Raw genomic sequence first — 26,256 nt, 5'->3', positions numbered from 1 at the left:
ATTTTGGACTTGTCAGTCTCCATAATCACATTAGCTGAGTCCTTAAAATAAATGTCATTATATATGTGTGTGTGTGTGTGTGTGTGTGTGTGTGTGTGTGTGCATACACATACCCTGTTGGTTTTATTTATCTGGAGAACCCTAATACACCAAGAAACTAACAAAGCTTAAGCCAAGAGTTCCTCACTAGTAAGAGCCCCTTCCAGAGACCTGGGAGGGGCTCTAGCTATTTTCTATCTCTTCTTTCTATGAGGATCTCCCAATGCTGTATAAGCTTCAGACCTCAACAATCCTGGGTCCAGCCTGGCTTTGATATGGTCATGTGCTACCCCGAGTCTACTCTGGTATTCAGACTTTATGCATGTCTTCCCTCTCTAATTGAACTGGAAGCTCCATGAAGGAAGGGGCTGTCTTCTACTCCTTGGCCTCCTCTGCTGTCTGTGTCACAGCCCTTGTATGTGCTAAGAGCCCAATACACATTTGCTCATGGAATGGGGGTTTGTGACTCCTGTGGTCTTTGGAGGGAGGAAGCTAGAAAAGGGCTCTCAGAGAATGATGCTGAGGACCCAGGAAAGGAGAAAAATAAAATGCAAGAATAAAGTGAGGAAGGAAAAAAATCTTGCCATATTTCATGGCCAGCACTTTCTCTGTCTCTTAGCATCCCAAGATTCTGGTCACCAAGGCTCGGTCTCCTGGGGTGATGGAGGCCATCCATCCCTGATGCAGACCCTGCATTTTCCAGGACCAGCTTGGTTCTTCCTTGACTTGTTCTTTCTCCCATGCCTCCCCCTGTGCCCTGAAAAAGCTCAGGAAAGCACAAACCTGGCTGAGTTTTCAGGTCCTGGGCCTCAGCCTCTCCACACCGGTGTCCTGGGGCAAGTGCCAGTCAGCAAGGACGTCTTTCATTTCCAGATAGTCCTCATCTTCCAGGTACCCCAGAGAGTGAATTAGAGTGGAATTCAGTGCCACAGGCTGAGGGACAAGATAGGCTGTCTTGGTTGGGCCCTGTGTTTTGACAAAGCTTAGAGCTGACTCAACACTCTTTAAGCTTGCTGCTGGGTGCTCTCAGGTGTCACTTTCTGAACACAGCAAGTTCTCTAGATCCCAGGCAGCCAAAGCTTCCCAGGCAGCTGCACCAGGCAGGCATACCAGGCAGGGCTCTCCAGGAAGAGCACCTGTGTACCTTAGAAGAGATCTATCTTAAAACAATATGTTCACCAATGACACCATCACCACCACGAAAGGATTCACCATTTGGTGTTATTAAAAAACAAAGTTATACTTTAAAAAAATTGTAAATTCATCATATAAACATCAGATAATAAAGAAAAGAAAAACAAAACAGAAAGAATAACCCTAACATCCAGGATAAGTCTGGCTAACACTTTGGTAGCATCCTTTTAGCATTTTCTGCTTATAATAACATTTTAAAAAGTCAAATAGGACCCTACGGTATATACTATTTTGTAAGTTATAGACTATTAACAATCTTAGGTGAACAGCAAGACTGTGACATCATGAAATAGGTCCACAGCATTGCCATTTACAGTGCTACACTGCTCACATGTTGATTTCCTTTACTCTTCTGGAACCTAAAATAAAATATTTGCAAATTATAACTTACTGTACAAATATCTAGGAATGTAATTGGGAAATCATAATTTGGCTGGTACTCTTGCATTCTGCTTCCATTTGTGCAACAGGCCATACAAAGCCCATACACTCATATATCCATTCATACTTTTGCCAAATGCTGATTACATCCTACTCTGTCCCAGCATTGTGTTAGCCATAAACTAGTAAACAGGTCCTTGCTCTGGTGGAATTTACACTGAGTGGGAAAAGACAAATACCAAGATAAGTAAACAGAGATAAAATAAAGTCAGCAGGAATAAATAGGGACAGGTGATGTGATTGCATATGTCAGGGAAAAAGATTATTTTGGCCAGGTGTCTCTGAAAAGAAATCATGTTGCCTGAGATCTGAAAGGTAAGAAGGGGCCATCTATGTAGCCGCTTGAGGAAGAGCAATCCAGGCAGTGCACACAGCAAGTGCAAAGGCCCTTGGGCAGAACACACTTGTTGTATTCAGGAAAGAGACTAGTGGGGCTGAAGCCAGAAGGGTGGGGTTGGGGATGAGGTTGAAGAGGTGGCAGAGCAGGACCTTGTATGTTAAAACGGTAAGTGGTTTTGACTTTATCCCAAGTGCACTGGGAAACAGCGAAGTGTTCCAAGCAGGGAAATGACATGGTCTGATTTGCATGTTTACAAGTTCCCTCTGGTTGATTCCTGAAATGCAAAGAATGTACTGCAGTTCCCCACAATAATGGGAACAGGGAGACAGTAAGGAGGCCACCTGAGGTGGTCCAGGCAGGTGACGATGGTGGCTTAGACTTCAGTGTCAGGGCTGGGGGTTCAGAGGGATGCGAGATGCCTTCTGGAAGTGGAGCTAATGGGATGTGCTGACAGATTCACTGTGAAGACTGAGGACAGGAAGGGCTAAAGAAGATAATTATTTTGCTTGACTGGGTATTGAAGGTTCCATTTACACAGACAGGAAAGTGGGGACAAGTCGATTTGGGATGAGTCTAAATGAATTTGTAGAAAAATCTATGCTGCTGCGCGATGTTTATAATTCTTTTGAGACCAGCCCCCCTGGCTCGCAGGAGCTTGATGCATCAAGCGCTGAGACCTGACTGGGACCAGGTTCTAGTTCTGAATTAACCACTCCCTGCCTGAGACTTCGGGGAATTGACCTCACTCCATGGCGTTTCCCCCATCTCTGCCAAAACAGATAGATTAAATACTCCCTTCTGAACTCCTACAGCTCTCTTACAGCCTGATACATGATACCCAAAGAGCTGCTTCAGCTCCTGGAAGGGAGGCACACTATAAATTATTTTGTTTCCTTAGCTGTCTTCTGAATTAACTAACAGTTGCGTCCATATGTGTACACAGGAGATAGTTATCTTACTTCAAGGGCTCTGTTCCTGAAAAATAAAAATCTTTTGGGAACAGTATGTGAAATGAGACTATTTATCTGATTGTACAGGTCACTAATTTCTCCCCAACCATCATTAATTGGCTTGGGAGCACTGGCTTTCACTCTCATTACCGATGATGCTCTTATGCTAAAGTCTGAAACCCATACATTCAGCAGTTTGTGATGGCTGTTATACAATCATTCACAAAATGGTCTTTCGCAGCCTGGTCCATTATTCTTCTTTAAACAAATGCTGCAGTTCCAAACCTATTCTGCCTGCGTCCAAGTCACAAATCAGGGACCATGTGCCATGAGGGAGAGAGGTGTTCTCAGCCAATGTGTCAATGTTTATTGAGTGCCTCTCTGAGGGCAGTACATGAGGCCAAATCCCCCTTGAGGAATGAAGGCCTCCTTGCCCCAGCTGCTGGGAGGCTGCCAGCAGACTCAGTGGCAGCCCCCTCCAAGGACTGGCTTAGCTGAACAGAGTCACCTGGCCAGGGTTCATACCTCCTGCCCAGGGCAGCCCACAGCCAAGGACAGGAAAGTACAAAGGGCCTCCAGCTTGGGGCAACTCTGAAGGACCATTTCAGCCACAGAAGTCTCCACGCATCAGAGGAGGCTAACACAGTGCCTGCAGCCCAGCCACGCTTCAACCCTGCTTCCCTTTTCCCCCTTTCTCAAGTCTTAACCCCAGAAGCACCCCCTGGAGTAACAAATGCCCTTCAAGCTAATCTTGGCACAGCCTCTGCTTCCTAGAGAACCCACCAGCACATGTGATGCCTCAGGCAGGCCCCCAAGAAAGACATGGTTGAAAACCCCACCACCGCCTCAGGGCCTCTCCATCCTCTGCCTGTCTGGCCCAATTTTGATTTGCCCTCTCAATGGTTGCCCTATATCCTGCTTCACCTTGTGATAAAGTCTACTGAGATCACAGTGAACTGTAAGGGCTGTTAATAGGCATTAAGATGTGCCCTGTCTACCCAGAAAGGCTGTACACACCCAGTGGCAGAGACTTACAAATGTCTTCTGTGCCCGGCACAGTGCCATGCACAGGCAGTAAACGTCATGGAACGACGGTGATGGGCAGCACATGAAACGATGGCATTAGCTAACGCTAAATGCCAAATGCATGGTGAAGACAGAAAGTATCGCAGATACTTGGACACTGGAGACCCTCAAGAAACTCCAGGGAAATCGTAAGTAAAGCTTTTAGAACTCAAAATCTCTAGCAACAATGGAGGATTCATTTCTGGAAAAACATTTCGCCCCTGGTGGCACCTGCATTCTTACTCAGAGCTTGATTCTCTAGCTTGTCACCCCTTTTTCCTACCATCTGGGATCCTGCCTGTGCTGACTATCAGCTCTGGAGAGAAAGAGTCAAATCTGAAATATTTAGTGGCTCTGGCCAAGGGTCTGTTTGGACAGTCAGCTAAAATGAATGGCTTCGTGGCGGATTGGGGCTCTCTGTGACTTTTCACTTCACCGAGTCATTCTGCTGTCCCCAAACCTATAATAGCAGCCTCTGCCATTAGGATCATGGCCCATTTTTCTCCCTTGTATTTAAGGTTTCCTGCTCACATAGGTATTGCCCCGCTCTCACTCCCTGCAGCACTATGTATCTTCGGGGCACATTTTAGTGCTTAAGTACAGTTGTTATTTTTGGCCTTTAGTTGTTTCCTGTGTAGGTCTCCCTTCTTCGTGGGGATGAAGAGCTGCAGGCCAGGCATCTTCTGTCTTTTGTCTGCTGTCTAGAAGGCAGTTTGGAAAAGAAGAACATATGTTTTGGAGTCAGAAGATTTATAATTTGGTATAAACTATTAATACTTTTGAAGCCTCAGTTTCCTAATCTGGAAAGTGGGGATACTAGGACCTTCTTCATAAGGCTGATGTGATTAAATGAGTAAATGTATATAAAACCCTGAGCACAGTACCCAGTAATGTAGCAAATGATTGATAAAGTTAAGCACTGTTTTTCTTCTTTAATAGCATTCAAGGGCCCTGTTTCTTAGCAAGTCAAATAATAAAAAGGACACTTGGCCGAAAGAAGTAAAAATAAGATAAAATAATTATTAGGTTGATAGTTATCTAAATACAAGGATAACCTCTCCAAACATGGAAGGGAAAGTAGATAGATTGTTTGATGGAGCTCTGGGCCATGGGTGGATTTTTTTTCTTTCTGCAAGTTTATTTTAATGTTTTTATAATGTTCTTTGTGCTATATATATATTTTTAATTTTTATAGAGATACAGTTTCACTGTGTTGCCCAAGCTAGTCTTGAACTCCTAGCCTCAAGCAGTCTTCCCACCTCAGCCTCCCAAAATGTTAGGATTATAGGCACAAGTAACTGTACCTGGCCTGTGCTATAATTTTCAAAAAATGAGCAAGAAGATATGATGGTTTTCATATTTGACTGTCTGGCAACACTCCCCTCCCTGGGTGAGTATAAGCAGAAAGTAAATGTTGATGGGCTGGAGTGATCTCATGCATAGAGATGGTATCTCTCAGTTCATGGCCACAGGAAGATACACATTAAACAGGCAGATTCTGCGTCAGAATTTCTAATGAGGAAAACTAAAAATCTGCATTTTATTAGATAAGTTCCTCGTATAATGATATGCTCCTGAAAGTTTGAGAGATTCTGGCCTCCTGGAAAGAACATTGGATTTGGAGATCCAAGTTCTACTCAGCTCTGCCACTGTCTTCGCAAGTCATGGGTGCTCTTGTGTCCCATTTTGCTCTTCTCCTGTAACACTTCCACTTCCAGCTCGATGGTCATTCTGGCCCCTTTTGAAGGGAAAAAGGATCAGTCACATTCCCCACTGGGAACCCATGCCAAAGGAGAAAACTTGGCCAGAGAGCCCGGATTCCTGAGGATAGCTAAATAATCTTTGGGACAAATAAATATTCAGCAAGTGATCAGGCCTCAGCAGAAGTAAAGTGCATGCCTATTGTTGCCAACCCAAATAAAGAAGTTGCACAGCCTGCATTTCCTTGGGGGAGCCAATATCCTATTTCTGTTTCAAGGTTGGCAGCTCTGCAACTCAGTCCAGAGTCTCTACTTACACTAGCCTCCCTGTGGACCCACATGAGGCTGTGCCTCCTCTCTCACTAGCACTGCAGAGAGAAAGGACTGCAGGGTGGAAAGGACAGAAACATCAGTCGATTTGGCGTAGCTTTGGTCAAAGAATGAAATGGTTAAAAATGGTTAAAAGGAGGTTTAGCATTATGAGTAGGTTTCCATGGAGTGTGAGTGTGCTCGCTGAAGTGAGAAAGTCTTACTGAAAAGACACAGGAAGAAAGAGGCAGTCATCAATGACATGGAAATTTGCTTGTCTCACTGGATGAAGGCCCAGTTGGGTCCAGGCCCAGCGTGGTGGCTCATGCCTGTAATCCCAGCACTTTGGGAGGCTGAGGTGGAAGGACTGCTTGAGGCCAGGAGTTTGAGACCAGCCTGGGCAACATAGTGAGACTCTTTCCCTATAAAAAAAATAAAAATAGCTTTTTTTTTTGTACGACATCTTAGCAAGGCTGTGCTGTCCGCTGCTGCTCTCCGAGCTTCGCAATGCCACCCAAGGACGACAAGAAGAAGAAGGATGCCGGAAAGTCGGTCAAGAAAGACAAAGACCCAGTGAACAAATCTGGGGGCAAGGCCAAAAAGAAGAAGTGGTCCAAAGGCAAAGTTCGGGACAAGCTCAATAACTTAGTCTTGTTTGACAAAGCTATCTACGACAAACTCTGTAAGGAAGTTCCCAACGATAAACTTATAACCCCAGCTGTGGTCTCTGAGAGACTGAAGATTCGAGGCTCCCTGGCCAGGGCAGCCCTTCAAGAGTTCCTTAGTAAAGGACTTATCAAACTGGTTTCAAAGCACAGAGCTCAAGTAATTTACACCAGAAATACCAAGGGCAGAGATGCTCCAGCTGCTGGTGAAGACGCATGAATAGGTCCAACCAACTGTACCTTTGGAAAAATAAAACTTTATTAAATAAAAAAATAAAAATAAAAATAAAAAAATTAGTCAGGTGTGGTGGCATGTACCTATAGTCCTAGCTACTTGGGAGGTTGAGGTGGGAGGATCACTTGGGTCCAGGAGTTCATCAAGGTTACAGTGAGCTATGTGGCATCACTATACTCCAGCCTGGGCAACAGAGAAAGACTTTGTCTCTAAAATAATAAATAAATAAATAAATAAATAAATGATTTTGGGTCCAGTTTAATTTAAACTGAGCTTTGATGTACTGGATAAACATGATAATGACTCACAGAAAAACAAACCATGGCTTATCACTTAATTTTTCCTGATGAAAAGTCTCATAATTGCAGACTAGTCAGTATATAGTATCAGGACTTCTGATACCTTTAGCAAGGAATCTCTGGTTGGCACGCATTAACCCAAGTTTATAGAAATTTGATTCTTCACAAAAGATCCTTCATATAGTTTTCTTTTTGCAGGGAGACAGCCTAATTAAAATGATGCAGTTGGCCAGTTCTCCGTTTACATTCACCTTCTTGCATAAGTAGTGTGTAATGACTTTAACCAATCTGGGTCATAGAAAGATATTCTACAGAAGGCAGTTACCCAGGCCAGGTACCTGCATCTTGGAGGGCTTGAGTGTTTACCATACTGACTTTCAGATAGTGTTCTCAGGGGCACAGTCTGCATTTTCTCTTTAGATTTGGGATGCTCTTACTTGCCCTGATCCATCCTTTCAAACACCTGCCCCACTCCATAATAATGATCACGCTTTTACCAATGAAGCCAACGCTTTCTCATTAGGCTTGTAGATTGTGTCTAATTGCATGTGGTCTCTAACATTTCTAAAGATAGAAATAGATATAAGCATTACCTTCATACATTTTAGAGATAATGCAAAAACACAAACATTCTCAAAGCCAAGGGAAATGTAGCAAGGACAAATAAAAGATGCAGCATTTACCCCCAGTTTTATCTGAAATATGGGAATAGTCACTGGAAAAGGCCTGAAAGTCTTGGCGAACCCCAGATTTTATATGTAAATTTTTACGGTGGAACTGTTTTTTAAAAGCTATGTCGATACAGAAATGTATGAAGAGACATAGAACTTAGCTTGTATATATTCTTCCTCTTTTCTCCAACATTAATCAAACTATTATTTGGGGGTATCAAGTAGAGCTTTACAAGCAAAATGGGGTGAAATGGAGAAACAGGAATGAAAGTAGGTACAGCGCTTAGTAACTAGTTTGGGTGAACTGACTTTAACAAGCGCGCTTTCAACAATACTGGGGAAGCCCAGAGGTCATTGAGCAGGCACGTGAGGGTCATCATGAGGGATCAGAGATGATGGGAGAGCTCAGAAGGTTAAGCCTGGAGATGGAGGTGGGTTAGCTTCAAATATTTGCCAGGCAGCCTGGGGAAGGGGGCTAAACTTTATGTAGGCTTGATCCAGACAGTTAAAAAAGGCTAAGCGTAGATACACATATATGATAGATATATATTAGAAAACAAGTTTTGGGGCAAAAGAAGAAGTTTTCAAATAAGTTGGAGCTCTCCTCCAAAAGAACGGCTGATTCCTAATAAAGCAGTGAGTTCCCTGTCATGGGATGTGTTCAAGAAGAAGAACTGACCATCTGTCGAGAATAACATGGAGAAGAGTCTGGCTTTAGATAAACTCTGAGCATCAATTCAGTGCTCAGGCTGAAGACTTATAAGCAAGAACAGTCACAGAGATAGAAAATGAGATGGAATAGGGGTGGCTTAAGGTCTTGTTACAAGTAGGAGTAAAGATATAACAAGAATGTTCTAGAGAAGATTTTAAATCATGAGTGGGAGGATCAGAAGCCTGTCACATTTCTCTCATTTGATTCTTCATATGACATCTGACTGGCCCATGAAGAAAGTTGTAATCAATGATCTCCAGGTCTCAGCTCTGGGATCCTACGAGACCCAGATCGTAGGATCGGTACGACCACCTCACCAGCTCTGCAGCTGAGATGGTAACGTGACCCTCTCCTGTGGGTGGAACAGACTGGAATTTGTCAAGGGTTTACCAAACTAGAATGAACAGGGGTCTAAAATCAAAGTCTGGTTTAGTCCCTGGAAAGTCATGTTTGACAAAACATAATACCATGGGGTTTTCCTTCTTCCTTCCTGATAAGAAGGAAATAAAGTGCTGTAAACTTTGCACTTTATTTTCTTGCCACGTGCAGCATTAAAATGAAATAATTTTCCTCCTTGATTTAAAAGATTAATTTTGTTTCCTCTGTTAAGAAAAAAGTTGTTTCAATAATGCATTTGAAATTACAGACTCTGATGTCTTCTGTTCAAATTGTTTTACCTGCAATGGGCTGGCTCTCCCATGCCTTATTTTGAGAAACCCTGCAAAAATCCAAAAGCAAAGGGAAAAATCTAGTAATAATTATTCCCTCATCAATGGGTCCTCTATCTTGCACAATAATTCAAAGAAACTCAAAGTCTTAGAACCAAAAGCTGGAGCCTTAAAGTTGATGGTCATGGTAATGATAACAGTCATTGCCATTTATTCAACATGTTCTTTATACCAGGACATGTGTTAAGCCTTGTGATGGTTAATACTGAGTGTCAACTTGATTGGATTGAAGGATGCAAAGTATTGTTCCTGGGTATGTCTACGAGGGTGTTGCCAGAGGAGATCAACATTTGGGTCAGGGGACTGGGAGAGGCAGACCCACCCTCAGTCTGGGTGGCACCATCTAATCAGCTGACAGCATAAAAGTCGGAATGAAAAGAGCAGACTTGCTGAGTGTTCTGGCCTTCATCTTTCTCCCATGTTGGATGCTTCCTGCCCTTGAACATCAGACTCCAGGTTCTTCGGCTGTTGGACTCTTGGACTTACACCAGTGATCTGCCAGGGGCTCTCTGGCCTTTGGCCACAGACAGAAGGTTACACTGTTGGCTTCTCTATTTTTGAGGTTTTGGGACTTGGACTGGCTTCCCGGCTCCTTAGCCTGCAGATGGCCTATTGTGGGACTTCACCTTGTGATCATGTGAGTCAATATTCCTTAATAAACTCCCCCTCATATATTCATCTATCCTATTAGTTTTGTCTCTTTAGAGAACCCGGACTAATACAAGCCCTCTTAAATATATTATCTCATTTAAGCCTCAGGACAATCCTGAGAAGCAAATAACAATGACCATACTTTATGGATGAGGAAATCCTATTCTAGAGGCTGAGGAGAGTTGAGTACTTTAGCCTGAAGTGCCACAGAAGCTAGACAGCAGAGCTGGGATTTAAATCCAGGCAATCTGACATGATGCCAAGCTGCCTCCACTAGGTATCACACTGTCCAGGCATCTTTCAACTTTCTTTGTAGCATTAGAAGCCCCACCTTTTTTTCCTCCAAAGGAAGATTTACACAGAACCTTAAGACACATACCCAATCAAAATTTAGTTTCTTTGGCAAATAAATACACAAGGAAGAAGTGTTCAAAGCCAGCCCCCACCACCTGAAGTGACACTGAGGAATCCTAAGGTCCCCTGGAACTCAGTTTGTAAACCAGAAGTCTAGTCCAAATCCCTCATTTTATGGAAAAAGAAGAACCGAGGCTGAGAGCAGTACTGTGGCTCAGCCACGTTACTACTTTGTGGCTGGTTGTAGATTTGAACCCAGTTTTTCCCCAAGGTGTCTTGAAAGAGTTAGGAACCTCAGCTTCACCTTTCAGGTAGCCTCTGGCCTGCAATGTGCTTAAAACCATTCAAAGCTGTTTCCTACCTGTCTGTTGTTCTGAAAAAGCAGAACTGAACTTGGGTAACCTTGTATCCTTGAATCTAAATTATCATTATCCCTCCCAAATTAAGATTTTAAAAATACACCTGTGGCAGACATTACCAGTTGTCACCCAAATGATGTTCTCCTCTTCTTCCACAGAAATATAACTTTTAGTTGGACACTAGGACACCCATGGAAAACTCCATCTCTCAGCTGTTTATGACCAGCGGGATGTGTGTAGAATTGATGTGTACAACTGCAGGATCAGGTCTGGAAAAAGAGGGGCATGTCCTCCTGACTTTCATCCTTTTTTCCTTCCTTCTGGCTAAACTGCAGGCACAATGGGAGCCATTCTGAGTCATGCCAATGAGGACAATATCTCAGGAAAAGTGAACAAGATAGAAGGAGCCTGGGTCCCCAAGGCTATGGAACTGCTGTGCCATGGTGGACTGCTTGTCCTGCAGTGTTATATGAGAAGGAAGTAAATTTCTGGATTGTTTAAACAACTAATATTCGAGCCGCAGCTTCTACCACAACTTAGACAGAAGAGGGCATGTGCATTGAACCCCTTCATCAGGAAGCCCTGGATCTCCCATACACACAATTATGAAAGAACGCAGCCAGGAGCGGTGGCTCACACCTGTAATCCCAGCACTTTGGGAGGCTGAGGCGGGAGGATCACTTGAGGTCAGGAGTTCGAGACCAGCCTGGCCAACATGGTGAAACCCAATCTCTACTAAAAATACAAAAATTAGCCGAGGGTGGTGGTGCACGCCCTGTAATCCCAGCTACTTGGGAGGCTGAGGCAGGAGAATTGCTTGAACCCAGGAGGTGGAGGTTGCAGTGAGCCGAGATCGTGCCACTGCACTCCAGCCTGGTGACAGAGCAAGAATCTGTCTCAAAAAAAAAAAAAAAAAAAAAAGAGAGAAAAGAAAAGAAAAGAAAGAAGCATGAGCACCCAGTTGCTCAGGACCCAGTCCTGGGCACCAACACAGCACGAGCGAGTGGGCACCTGAACATCCGCTCATGTGACTAACGGTCAGCCTCCAGGGAAACATTTCTCCACATCTCTTGCCCTAGTCCACAAAACAAAAGGCTGCTGTGTCCAAGTGTTGTGAAAGATTGGGGATTGTGACATCGCCAACATCAGGGACAGACTCGAGAGTACAGGGAGAATCTGAGCAGTGCCAGCCCTTAAGTATTGACTCATCAACTCCTCCCTCAGAGACCAGCAATGTAACAGATTCCTGAATAACCAAGAAGTGTTGCTTCTCAGAAGGGAAGAATCCTCATTTTCTTGATTCTATTCATCTTCCAATTCTTGATTCTACCAGTACCATGTGATAACCACAAGAGTTACATATGAAAGTTATGGAATAGTTTGCAATATTAAACAATTTGTAACCTCTAAATATATACACATCTAGATAGGTCTAGAGGTAATATGTGTGACACGTGAAACTGATTTTTAAAAATTTTTAATTTTTGTGGGTATGTAGTAGGTGTACATATTTATGAGGTATACGGGATATTTTGATACAGGTGAAACTGATCCTTTACACTGGCAACTACATATACTTGAAAAGTTAGAATTAAAAATAGTTTTATTTTTATAAAAATAATGATTCAAATAAGTGTTTTAAAAATTAAGTAACAATTTCAACCTTATTTAAATTTTAATTTAAAGTTTGGTATTATTCATGTGTTTTGATCTTAAATTTTAGGTATTTTAAATACTGTTGAAAACTTTTAAAAAATATTAATTTAGAATGTTTTAATTTTGATTTATTAGTTTAAATCTACATTTTGATGGTAATTCATTCAAATGTGACACACATTTAACTTTTTAGTCTTTCAGGTCCTTACTGACAATTGAACACTAGTTATATTAAACAACATTAATTAAGGATTATTCTGAAATGAAGGCAGGAAAATTTGCTATAGAATATATAATTTATGAATTATATGTATATCTGATTGTTTCATCCAAACATTGTCCATTAGCAGAATACCCAACAGACATAATAATAAATTCTATTACCTTTAACATTTTGCCAACTTTCAATGATATCAAGACCATAGCTTTCCACATGTCATTTTAAAGGTATATTGCCAATATAGTTGAATAGAATACATTAAACAGTAATTTATAACTTTTAATTACTTAGACATGGTATTTCACTCATTTGGCTTCTTACCCTGAGCTATACAAATGTTAGAAAAGGGGTTGATTTAGGGTCTGTCTTAGGGCAATTAAACTTATGTCCTAAACAATGCAATGCCCTGCTTTACTTCTTCTTCTTCTTTTTTTTTTTGACCCTAAACCACCTTTTATTGCGCACTTCAGCCATGAGACTGGGGCCGGCCGGCACACCCTAGGCCTAGTACTGCAGGTTGGCTTTCTTCTTGGCCTGCACCTCCAGGATGCCTTCCATGTAGTCCTCGTGGGTGAGCTCCGTGGCACTCCTGCACAGTGAGCTCATGCCCACCTCCACACACACAGCCTTGCACTGAGCCCCGTTGAAATCATCTGTTCAGCGGGCCAGCTCCTCCTAGTTTATGTCAGGACTGACGTTCATGTTTCGGGAGTGAATCTGCATGATTCTGGGCCAGGCCTCCTCGTTGGGCATTGGGAACTCGATCTTGTGGTCCAGGCACCCTGAGCGGAACAGGGCGGGGTCCAGAATGTCCACCCTGTTTGTGGCTGCAATTACCTTAACTTGGGTGTTGGGCTGGAAGCCATCCAGCTGGTTCAGAAGCTTCAGCATTGTCCTCTGCACCTCCCGGTCCCCAGCCTTCTCACTGTCAAAGCGCTTGGTGCCAAGGGCATCCAACTCATCAATGAAGATGATAGAGGGTGCTTTCTCCTTGGCCAGGGCAAAGGCCTCCCAGACTAGCTTGGCACCATCTCCAATGAACATCTGCACAGCTGGGGGCCAGCCAGCTTTAGGAAGGTGGCCTTAGTCTGTATGGCACAGACCCAGGCCAGGAGGGTCTTCCCTGTCCCTGGGGGCCCATACATTAGCACCCCTTTTGGAGGTTGGATCCCCAAGTTCTCAAACTTCTCCTTGTGGTTCATTGGCAAGACAATGGCCTCCACCAGGTCTTGGATCTGCTTGTCCAAACCCCCTATGTCACTGTATTGCTCCGTGGGCCTCTCATCCACCTCCATGGCCTTCACCCGCAAGTCATACTCTGTCAGCAGCATCTCCAGGATCAGATAGGAGTCTTTGTTCACACCCACCAGGTCTCCTGGCTTTAGCTTTTCAGCATCACCAACCCAGTCACAGGAAGGAAGTACGTCTGTCGTGTAGAGGTTTTGATCACAGCACACTTGCCCTTCCTCTGGGAGTCCAGGTCAATATGGGCACCATCTTCCTCTTGGTCATTAGTATCAACATCTAGGAGCTCGATGATGTTGGAGATAAGGTATGGCAGGGTCTTGTTCACTTTGATTTTCTCACTGTTCTCTTTGATCTTGTCCTTCATGGCTTGGAGCTCATGGGTGACTCTCAACACTTCACTCTTCATGATCTTGATCTCACTGTCCAGTATCTGTGTGTGTGAGATGATCTCCCCCATGGACATCTTGAGTACCTCCTCCCCAATTCCATCTTGCTCGGCCTCATCCCACATGGTCGCCATCTTCTCCTGCTGAGTCACTTGCTTTACTTCTTAGATAAGTCAGACCCCACAATAGTATAAAAGTAAAATGCTAATTGAAATCATAAAAATAATTCATTGGTTATTATTCTACAACCTATATATGGTGTATATAAGACTTACAGTCTCTGTAGAACTATGTGTCACACAAGGGTTGTTTTGACACAATCAGTGTTTGCATGTAAGTGCATGTATTAGTTACCTATTGCTTTGTAACAAATCACTATAAATTTAGCAGCTTAAAACAACACATATTAATGACATCCCAGTTTCTGTGGGTAAAGAATGTAGACACAATTTAGTTGGGTCCTCTGCTCAGGGGTCACAAGGCTTCAATCAAAGTGTCAAATGGGCTGCATTCTCATCTGGAGGCTTGACTGGGGAAGAATCCAAGCTCATTCAGGTTGTTGGCAGAATTTATTTCCCGGCAGCTGTTAGGGACCCAGCTTCTTACTGACTACTGCCTGGAGGCTACTCAGGTCTTAGAGGCCACACACAGCTTCCTGCCATGTGGCTCTCTTCTCAGGCCCTCTCACACATGGCTGCATGCTTTTTCAAAGCCAACAAGAGACACTCTCTCCTGTCTGCTAAGACAGAGTCTTCTATAACATAACATGATCATAGGAGTGACATCCCATTACTTTTGCCATATTCTATTGGTTAGATGCACAGGATCTGCCATTATCAAGGGAGAGGATTATACAGGGGGGTTATAAAGGGGATATATTCATTGCGGGGAACCTTAGGATGTGTTTGCCACAGTGTGTTTTCTAATGTCCTGTAAGGATGAAAAAGTCTTGAACAAGTTCTCACCTACCTAGAGAAGCAAGTTGGCAGACACGATTTTCAGAGATTCATCCAGGGCCTTATGTTTCTCTGGCTATAGGGTTCCACACCAGGAACTCTGCAGAAACTGGCATTGTTGTTTGCTAAAGATCTTTATAACCTTTCTAAGTATCTAATCAAATAACTCAAGATGGTAACCTGTCACTCTCTGCTTAAGAGTTAGAAGATTCTAGGTGTACTACTCATACCCTTAGAGAAGACATTTCACAATGTTTAAAGGTTGTAGGCTATGAATTCAGCAATAATTTCCTGTTGGCTCCATGACTGCAAGGTGCTATAGGATATACACAGAAGATGACCCCAATCCTGTCTTCTTAGAATTTGCATCCCTGTTGGCAAGAAAAAACAAGAAAAATGTCCAAGAATGCAATTCTGCTCTAATGTCATCCCTTCCATGCTGAGCCCTCCAGTCACAGATTCCTCCTCTCAGCATGCACATAAATATACAGCCTTTTGTTCTATGCCCTCACAAGTCCTGTTTGATTATGCACCTGAGATATTTCTCTCCCACTATACTGGGAGCTCCCTGAGGGTAGGGGTGACATACTCATATCTATATGTCCAAGACCTAGAATCATCCCTGACACAAAGCCATTGCTTATGATAGGTTTAGATGAATGGATGTATGGATGGCTGGATATATGGATTATAGCAAAAGAGCTGTGAAATGGAAAATATTGTAGGACTCCAGGTGTAAAACCTTGTTCAGGTCATAACACTTCTCTGAACTTGTATGCAGTTTCTCCATTAGTAAAAATGAAATTGTACAATATTCAGCAAAAGATCCAGACATAAATGAGTATTCTCTTCTAAAATCCATATAATATAAAATTCAAGATCAGGCAAAAGTAATCTAAGGTCAGAATGGGAGGGTGAAGAGAGCTTCCTAGGAGGGAGCCTAAAGAAGTCTTCTAGGGTACTAGAAATAGTCTATGACCTTATCTGGTCACATAGTGTAAACATGTGAAAACTCTGTCAAGCTATGCATTTCAGGTTCCTGGGGTTTGCTTTATGTAACTCATACTTCGATCTTTAAAGTTTATGGAGTGTGCCTGAGGGCTCTGTGTAAAGAACACAGCCCCATTCCTGCATAAAGAGTTAGTATTCTGATTAGGAAAAGTGATGTCAATGGTGTGATCATCTCAAAGAATCCAGCAAGCATCAGAGTACTTCTCAGTTGTTTAATCCAATGTTCCTGCATCTTGCTGACGTAGGCAGGTGACTCCAGAGGAATGTTTTCATTTCCTCGGGGCCACTTTATCTTTCTCTGCAAACCCTGAAGATCAAATGCTGCGTCATTAAATGACTCCCTGAAGCCTTCCTTGAGGCTAGGGAACAATGTTCCCACTGTCAGAGAGATGGGCAGCTCTCCCATGGGATCATATCTGCAAGGTTACATTCTGGTCTGGGCCTAGATAAGGAGCTCAGTGACACCTTCTAGCAAAAGGTCAGCTGTGCTCACTCATTTGGTGGAGGCCTGTGAAGATGCACCCAGGGCTGCTCCTAACGTGATTTCTCTGTTGCAGATTTTCTGCAGCCATGAACAAGTAACTTCTGAATGTTCTCTTGATATCTCCACCTTAATTTTTTAAAATGTGAGAAGTTGCACGTTATTGGATGTGCATGGAAGCCTCTAGAGATGGCAGAATAAAATAGCTTTTCTAAACACACATGCTTTTGGAGAAATGCTGTCTCCAAGTGAGTATATTGGATGTTGGTAAGAAACAATTACTCCAAGTCATGTGATCGTGCTCCCTTTCCTAAACTCAAACTCTACCTGAACCTACCGAAATTTGAGACATTTTGTCACATAAGCAAGAACCTGCTCTTTGCTTGTTGGGTTCATGTCACTCATATAAGAAGACTGTCAGTTCATTCACAGCCAGTCCATGCCTCAAGCATGTCCTTCTTCTCCGCAGTCCCTGGTCCAGGGCTGGGCACACCCTCTATGATCATTCATTAGTTGGTGACTTAAGTACATGTCCAAATCTGGTAGTTATATAGTTCAAGCATAGAATAGCAGCCCTCACCAAGAACTGTCCTTTGCACTAGACAAGTACTGGGAGAAATAACATATTAGGCCTCAAGATGCTCACTGTCAAGTGGAAAGAGAGGAGGAGAGGAGAACTTGATAAGCTACATCTTTTTACTGTGATAGAAGCCCAGGAGAGTGGGTAAACGGGAGTATCATTTGCTCCCTGCACACCATCTGTTCAGTCTTTGTTTTATCAATAAAGAAACGGCAGCAGAAGAATGATTACCATTTATGAAGCTCTTGTCTCTCAGCCCTGAACAACCCCTTCTAGTCTCTGTTCAGTTATATTGGGCTAGAAATCAGAAAACGTGCAAATCACAGTGCTCCTTAATGACTGGCTCTGTGTTAGTTTCTGCCAACAGGGGGCACTGGAGGGAGGATGCAAGGCAGGAGGAGGGTTGCTCCTGTAGCTCACCCAGTGGTGGTTCTTCACCTTGGCATTGAACTTGGTTCTGGTTTCCCATTTTCCCACACTCCCAGAACCAGCTGCACCATACCCCTCAGAGGTACCAGCAGCCTCTGGCAGTACCCTGTTCTCCAAGGTCTGAGCCTCTGCTCTGGGAGGCCCTCCTCCAAGGACCTAAGATACCAACACCAGCCAAGTGATGGTCCCTCCTCTGAAGGCTGAGCTGTGATTCTATGAGCCCCACTTCTCCAAGCTTCTGTCCTCTGTTCCCTTGGCCTTGGGGGTGGAGGCTGCTTCCTGTGGTTATATCTCTATGTTACCTCAGGGTAGGCCTCCCATGCCTGTTTAATCAACTCCCTCCTTAAACTCTGCTAAAATAAATGGTGTGGTTCTGGTCTTCTAACCATGACCCTGGTTGGTACAGAAGGGAGGTGATGAGATTGTAGACAAGTTAATTCACCTCTTGCAAAATTCCATTTTCTTTTTCTGCAAAAATGGGTATAATAATAGTACCCATGTCATATGGTTGTGAGAAGGAATTATTGGAGTGATGTTGGTAAAGTCCTATCTGTACTACTTGGCACATAGTATTTGGCAGAATGGGAACTAGGATCTAGGCTTCATGATCCAAGATCTTAATTTTTTTGTCGGATATATCCACCATATCTATAGACCGATAAGACCAAAGAGAGTGCAGCATAGGAAACGAGTGGGCCTTAGAGCCAAACTGTCTAGATTCAAATCCTCCCTCCACCATTTACTACCTATGTGACCTATGGCAAGTTACTTAACCTCTCTGTGCCTTGGTTTCCCCATGGTAAAATGGTGGTAGCAGAACCTGTCATAGGGATATTAATACAATATCAATCACTTAGAATAGTACAAATATTTCTAATTTTCTGCCTTCTGGGAACATAGCATTGCACTTAGAATAGTACCTAGCATGTAGAAGAACAGTACCTGACATCATCATCATCATCAAGAATTGATTGTGGCAAAGTAGGAGTGCAGTTCTCGTCACAAACACCTGTGTTTAAATCTCCTTGACTGCATGAGCTTCTCCTTGACTGAGTGTCCTGACAAGTCACTTTACTTACATGAGCCGCAGTCTCCCCAGCCCAATAAGAAGACATATCTCACAGGTTGGAGGGTAAACATAATACAGCATGCAAAATGGGCAGTATAATGTCTGGCAAGCAAGTGCTTGATAAAAAGCATCTGCTGCTGTGACTAATTTCATCAAATCTGATGGCCCCCAAAATCTCTTTTTTGGATCATTGGTCTATGCATGAAGTAAGTTTAGAACAAGGATAATACTTTGAGTTGTCATTGTAAAAAAGGGAAGTGGATCTGTATCTTAAAGGTTTCCCACACTGAGGGATGACACTCTTAGATGATAAACAACAAGGACTTTCAACCAGGAAGAGGGAAGTAGAAGCTCGGAATGTTAACTCCACGCTACTCACTGACTTGCTATCACATGGCCTACTGAAGTTATAAATTATAATTGACATCTTATCTACTTCCAAGAAGGATTTTCAGTGACCTACAATAAAATGTTATACATTTAAAACTTAAAAGTCAGAAACAGATATCTGAACCCACAGGGGTGAAGGAGAAGCAGGGGGAGAATGAGTAAAGATTTTCCACCATGATCCTCAGTCAGAACAGTTATATTTTCAAGTATCAAGCAAATCCTTATTTCTAACGGGCAAGGTAAAAAGGGAAATGTAATTGCTTATGTAATGCTCATTTTTGATTAGGGAAAGGTATAATTTTATTGAAAAAATTCCATGATACTAAATAGAAAACTTAATTAAATGAGACTTTAAGTAAGAAATATTGAATAGCATAATGGATAGTATCTTCCATGGTAGCTCTTGAGAATTGTAAGAACTCATTATGTGACTTCTTATTACAGTGTCCAACAGAGGAAGGCTGTTGCAATACAAGATTGGTAAATTGTCTTTAAACCCATCAGAGATGACAGTCACAGCTTATTCAGGCCAGGAAGGAGAGTAGCACAATTTCTTAAGACAGTTCCAGAATGTAAATTATTTTTTCCTTTCAAAGAAAGACATGAACATGGCTGAGAATGGAAAGATGACAACTGGCTCTGGATGACTGATGGAAATACATGGGCACATGACTGGGAGCAGTTCTTAAGGATCTGCCAATCTCCACATGGTCCTCTTACTGTGTGGTCAGACTGCCAATCCAATTCATCCCTCCGGGCTATTTCCTCTCACCTCCACTGCTCAGAGCAGCGCTTTTCTGGAAGCATGATTCTTCATTCTTGCCCTGTGACAGGGCCACTGTGGATCATGTCAATTGTGAGATTGTAAGCAAGTTAATTCACCTCTCAAAAATTCCATTTTCTTTTTCTTCAAAAATGGGTATAATCACAGCACTCACGTCATATGGTTGTGAGAAGGAATTATTGAAATGATGTTGGTAAAGTCCCCCCCACCATTAGTATTTGGCACATAGTAAGTGTTTAGTAAATGTCAGCTGTAATGACGAGGACTGAAAGAATGGTGAAGTGATGCTTTGCATACAAAGATGATACTGTATCATTCCGCAGAGAGAGGTTATGCTGCAGAAAGTAACAGCATCAAAATCGTACTGCCTTAACACTGCCAGGTTTATTTCTTAACTATGCTACACGTGCAACATGCATTGTATTGACAGGGACTTGGCTCATGTAGTCACTTGGGGTCCCAGCCTGACAGAGGCTTTGAACTTTCACATGTGCCTCCAGGATTACAGCAGTGCCATTGAACTGGGCACCAGCTCTTAGAGCTTCTGTCCAAAAGTGTCACTTCTGCTCACACGCATTGTACAGCTGCCTGTTTTTCTACATGAAGTTTTACTGCCACACAGCTATGCGTGCTCCACTGCACTGTGTGACTGCTTCCGTACTTCAACAGCAAAGTTGCGTAGTTGCAAGAGAGACTATATGGCCCATAAGCTGAAAATATTTTCTATCTAGTCCTTTAAGAAAAAGTTTGCCAATCCCTGCCTTGATTTAGGTAGATCACATAGTCACACCTAACTTTGAAGCAGACAGGAAAATGCAATGCTATGTTCCCAGAAGGCAGAAAATTAGAAATATTTGGTAGACAGCACTGAAGACCACTGTTAGTTATCCCAGGCTACCAATAGATAGGGCAGCATTTTTGCATTATTTTTCCAGATGCAGGCATGAATGTAAATGGAATGTAACATTGCTAGGCTAATCTCACCCAAGCACTACTTTAAGCAGGCAACATCCCTGCTCACTAACCTTCAATGGATCCCTAGCGTATTAAAGACAAAATCCCAACACCTCTGCTTGACACTTAAGACCCTCAAAAATCTGGCCCCTTTCACCTGGTCTATAATACACCTCCACTGTTCTTTGCCAGGATTCCTTTGCTTATATCTGTCAAATCTCCATCAAAAACTAAGACCTTGTCCATGGTCACACAGCCAGTGGCAGGCAGGGCTCTCCCCATGTCTGTCTGACTCCAGGGCACGTTCCCATTCTCTCTGCAGTGCTCTTGTTTTATCATGATACCTGTTATTTCTGCCACCCCTGTCCCCATCACCTCCTTTTTCTTTGACTCCGTGAGAAATGTAAGCCCTTATTTGCTGCTGCAGCCCAGACTTTCCTGTGGTTCAGGATGCCTCGCCAAAGCATGTGGACCAAGCCAGAGTCTGCCCTCATGACTCTTCCCCTTTGAGCTCATGACCTCTTATCTTTCTGTCTGACTGCCACTAACCTAAAGAACAAGAAGATCCAGGAGGAACTGAGACCAGATTGAGACATGGGACAGAGGCTGCCATGTTCGCCAGAGCAGGAGAGTGGCAGCCAGGTGAGCTGTACGGAGGAACGAGCGCAGGCACTCTGCCAGGGAAGGCCTGCCCCAGACGGAAGCTGGGCCATGGGTCCTCCTTCCCTCTACGTCCTGCTTCTTGTTCCCTGGGAGAAATGACAGCACAGCTGCCCTCTGAGAGATATCCCAAATGAAAACCACCTCAGTCTTGAACTGAATATCTAAGGAGATCAGCAAACTGCCCAGTTAAAAGTGACCCTGGAAAAGCTTTTGGGGACAGACACACTGGCCATAGAAGCAGGAGTGTAAAGAGTTTCTCTTGCAAGGTGGAGCAGCTCCCACTGCTTACTGGTTTTATTGGGCCCTAGAGCAGAGGACCCACCTCTAGGATAAGTAATATAACCAATGTTTCCTCAAGGTCCCTTCCAAATGGATCCAAACCTTTGTCCCTGGCATTTCTCCCTCAGAGCAGTACAGGAATACTCCTGGGAGCCCTCTGCTGCCTCTTTCCTCTGCGCAAAGACCAAGGCTGAGCTGGTCCCAGAGAAAAGATGTTTTCCCAGCGCCCATCCAGTAGTTCAAACCATGGCCCGGAGAGGCAGACAGATCTGGATGTCAACTTGATCTCCTCTGTACTTAGCTGTGTGACTTTACATAAGTCACTTAACATCTCTGAGCCTCAGTTTCCTCATTATATAAAGCATCTGCCTTGTAGGGTTGATGGCATCTGCATCAAAGCATTGATGTGTGCACAGGGCCTGGTACATAGTGAGAGCTCAGTAGGTGGCAGAGGCTATGGCAGTAATGTCAGGCTGTAATTACTATCCTCCTACACCCTCTTCTCCTTAATTTAAGGCTCTGTCTCTTGCACTATCATTTGTTACAGACCCTCAAATTCCTTACCTGTTGATGCATTTATGTGTCTCTGCACAAGACAAGTCAGAGTACAGACTGGATCACATCCCAGTCACCAGTGGGGCAAAGCCACCTGCTCTGGGCCATTGCACTCTTGAGACTGTCAGCTCTTAACAGCCAAGGGAAACTTGAGCACAGCAACACCGTGAAATACCCATGCCCTTTCCCTCATACTAAAATATATCTGCTTCAAACTTAGCAAAACCTAACAGTGGATAAGGTCTTCTAGACCAAGACCAAAAGAAGTTAAAAATAGAACTTAGAAAAGGGGCTGCTTTATTTACAAGTACCGGTCTGTTTCTCAGATTGATTATTCTACATGCTCTGTTCTCACATGTATCTATAAAACTCTTTAGGATTTAGCAAGAGTCAGATTTGGGAGTTGTTTTTCTAATAAAGTAAGCAAGCTTATACCTCATGGATTAGGGGGTATTTTGCAATTACTAACTGCTATAACTAACCATGGAAAGTGATGCTTCATTTATCCGGTATGAAGTGAGAACTGGGTATGTTATATAAATTGTTTTAACAAACAACAAGAGCATGACTGATCACTCTTAGCTTCAAAACTCTAACATTCACCACTTTGTTGGAAGTTCTAAAGCATATCACATACTTTCCTGCCTCATTAAACAAAGCATGCTATAAATCAGTTAATCATCTCTCAATAACTCAAGACCATCACTATAAACATCAACCATTATACTAGGCTTTAGAACAATGACATGGTTTGAGAAGTACTGAGGCATGGGACTATTTTTTCCTACCTAAATGATCCCAGAATTTGAGGTTCTTTTGGCTTGTCTTTATACTTCTATGACTCTTTCTTCACCATCAGCAGTCACTCCTTGATGGTTTGGGTATGCCTGCCTCAAATTCCTTCTAATTTGCTTTTTCTCATCTTCTGTGAAGTAAGGAAGCAAATCAAGCTCATTAGAACTCTTTGTAAACCAGGAGGAAATAAGTTCCAAGTAAGGGTCCCAATGAGTAAAGAAGTGAACATTAGTGCATGGTCTTTGTGATATCTATCCCTTTGTGATATCTATCTTGGTTAATAGAAGGCTATTACAACCTCCTGAATTTGTTGATTTCACACCAGTGCAATGAACCTACCTGTTGAGACAAAGCTATAATAATAATTTTTTAAGAAGAAAGTAAGATAAAAGGAAGAACGAATACTTACCAAGTGCTTACAAGATGCCAGGCAGTGTTCTAGACTTTGGATATACAAACTAGTTTGGATATGCAGGCCCATGAGGAGATACTGCTTTATTCCCATTCTGCAGATGTGGACTCAGAGGCAGAGACAGGACTGACCACATTGGGCTAATGTGGAAAATCAGGTTCTGGAGGAATGACAGAGTCACATTTGCTGGTATAGGCATGGATCCTGCAGGAACCCCAATAATGTGTGTGTGTAGACGTAGGAGAGTTTAGGAGGATGAGGAGGGTGGGGCACAGGCAGGAAACCGGCATGGCAAGAGTCCCTCTTTGTTGTGGTCACAGGGTGAGAGGAGATGTGGATGTCCCTTAACCAAGTACCTTAGTGGCTTACAGTTCCCTAATGCAGCCACTTTGATTCTGGGACAGAAGACACGCCAGGGAGATGCAAGCCGGTGGAGCTGGCTGAGCCCTGGGGTGACTGATGACTTCTCACCCTGGTCAGCATCACCTTGAGAACAGAAATGACCAGAGAGGGGCCTGGGCCAGCAGTCATGGCCCAAGGGGGACTGACCTGTCTGCTGACCGGCCACATCTGCTCCTCGGGTTCTTGTAGTAACTATCTGTAACCTCTAGATTAGCTGAGGGTGATGCAGCCCCTCTCCACTACCTCCTTACCAGGAGGTAAGACACAGTTTAAGCAGGTCTTGGATGAAATTTATTAGCAAGCCTGCATAGTCATGTGAGCAGTTTTTGTAGCTCAGGGAAGTCCCCATCTTGGCCCTCTGACACCTCAGCCCACACCCAACATCTGAGAAGGCTGCAATATTCCAGGATTATAGAGGACTCAGGCACTAGAGGTCTTCCCTGAAGCAGGGTCCTTGAGACCCTCAGGCAGTTGGCCTACAGCACAGTACTGAACCCAGGGAATGGGGTTGCTGATTCTTATATCTCCTTCATGCAGGGGGTGTGGCCTAGACAATCTTTGTAACCAATCACTGATCTTGAACATCACTCCTCACACCAGTGAAAATTCATTTCTCACATACTTTGTGCTAATTTACAAATCCTCTGGTATAGATTTCGAGCATACTTAGAATGCTGAATAACTACCTCTGGAAGGTTGATTCCTGATTAGGATATTTCAAATGCTAAGCGCTTACCTCTTGTGGACTGGAGTTCAGTTATGCCCACATCCCTGCTGCACTTTTTAATATGGAAATATTTTAAAGCAAACTATCACACCGTCACCATCTGAGCTACGCTCAGGGGGCAGGACTGGTCATTCTGATAGACAAAGATAGCCTGGGAGGATGTTCCAAGTAAGAAACCCCAAAAGCAAAGGCTTAGAAGCAGCAAAGCCCAAATGGGTTCAGGGAATTGTAAATTCTACTGGGTGAGTTTAATAGGCTGTTGAATAGACCTTGTTGGGAGGAGGCAAGAGGGAAGCAGAGGTGGAGGGCATTGTAGTTAAATAAGTTAAACAGTTGTCTTTATACAGGGTTTGTTGGGACCTATGATGTACTTACTAATATGCATGGTGACTCTCTGGGAAGATCTGCAGCATTTCTCAAATTACGTTGTCTGTGGAATCATATTTCTACAGAACACCTTAAGGAACTATATTCTGAGAAATATAATTTAAGAAACACACTATAAAAATGTGTGAGATAAAGCTGGATCTTACCAGCTAGGAAATACTGGGCTGTTGACTGGAGAGAAAAAACAAATTTACTTACTGGGCTAAGGTTTGCAATATCAAAATAATGGATCCTTTCCGCAGGATAGAGGGAACACAAGCATCAAGTGTCCACTAGAGATGAGAAAAGAAAGCTATTTTCATAAAGCCCTTGAAATGAGCTGCCATGGAAGGCAAGAGGTATGACAAAGGAAGAAGACTAAGAGTGCAGAATGTGCCTAGTGACCCACAGCAAGCAAAAGATGGGAAATGGTGAGAAACAACATTCCAGGGCTTGAATACCTATGGACATCACACACAGAGTCTCAATAAGAAGTAAAATAGTCATAAATTGATACCATACTGCAGTAAATAGGATCTCCAAGAAGGAGCCAGGTGAAGCTTGCAGTACTGGAGGGGTGCATTCTATTCAAAAGACCCAGGTGAAGCTGACTTTGCATCTGGGAAGACACAGCTCAGTGGACAACCACCTGCAGGAGGACACCCAAAACAGAAAGAGGAAGAGAAGTGGTGCAGCTATGGAAGGAGGGGTGGAAGGGATTGAGACAAAATAACTCTGGGTAGAGAAAGTTGCATGTGTTTCAGAGGAGGCTGCAATCTATACTGTTTCATGGTTTCCAGAAGCCAGGCAATTTTCACACTAGAACAAAACAGACCAATCAATGGCACCCTAACTTCTTTTTTTTTTTTTGAGATAGAGTCTCGCTCTCTCACCCAGGCTGGAGTGCGGTGGCACAATCTCGACTCACTGCAACCTCCGCTTCCCAGGCTCCAGCAATCTTCCCACCTCAGCCTCCCATGTAACTAAGACCACAGGCATGAGCCACCATGCCCAGCTAATTTTTGTATTTTTAAAAATAGAGACAGGGTCTCACATTATGTCTCTCTCTTTTTTTTTTTTTTTTTTTTTTTACAGAGATAGGGGTCTCACTATGTTCAAAACCTGAATGGTTCCAATCCCCTGGGCTCAAGTGATCTGCCCACCTCGGCCTCTCAAAGTGC

General features: G+C 43.3%; 1 protein-coding gene and 2 pseudogenes across 2 annotated transcripts in view; 1 reads left to right on the top strand and 2 right to left on the bottom strand.

Annotated features, from left to right (window-relative positions):
* The window catches only part of MAPK4 (mitogen-activated protein kinase 4), a 171,158-nt gene that overhangs the window by 105,504 nt on the left and 39,398 nt on the right, over positions 1 to 26,256 (bottom strand). The window lies entirely within an intron of this gene.
* Positions 6,507 to 7,020, top strand: LOC101017473 (annotated as a pseudogene).
* On the bottom strand, positions 12,986 to 25,973 carry LOC108583102 (annotated as a pseudogene).

The sequence above is a fragment of the Papio anubis genome, chromosome 19 (assembly GCF_008728515.1).
Source record: "Papio anubis isolate 15944 chromosome 19, Panubis1.0, whole genome shotgun sequence".
Lineage (NCBI taxonomy): Eukaryota > Metazoa > Chordata > Mammalia > Primates > Cercopithecidae > Papio > Papio anubis.
The sequence above is the reverse complement of the archived record's forward strand: the minus strand, read 5'-3'. Positions and strand labels throughout refer to the sequence as shown.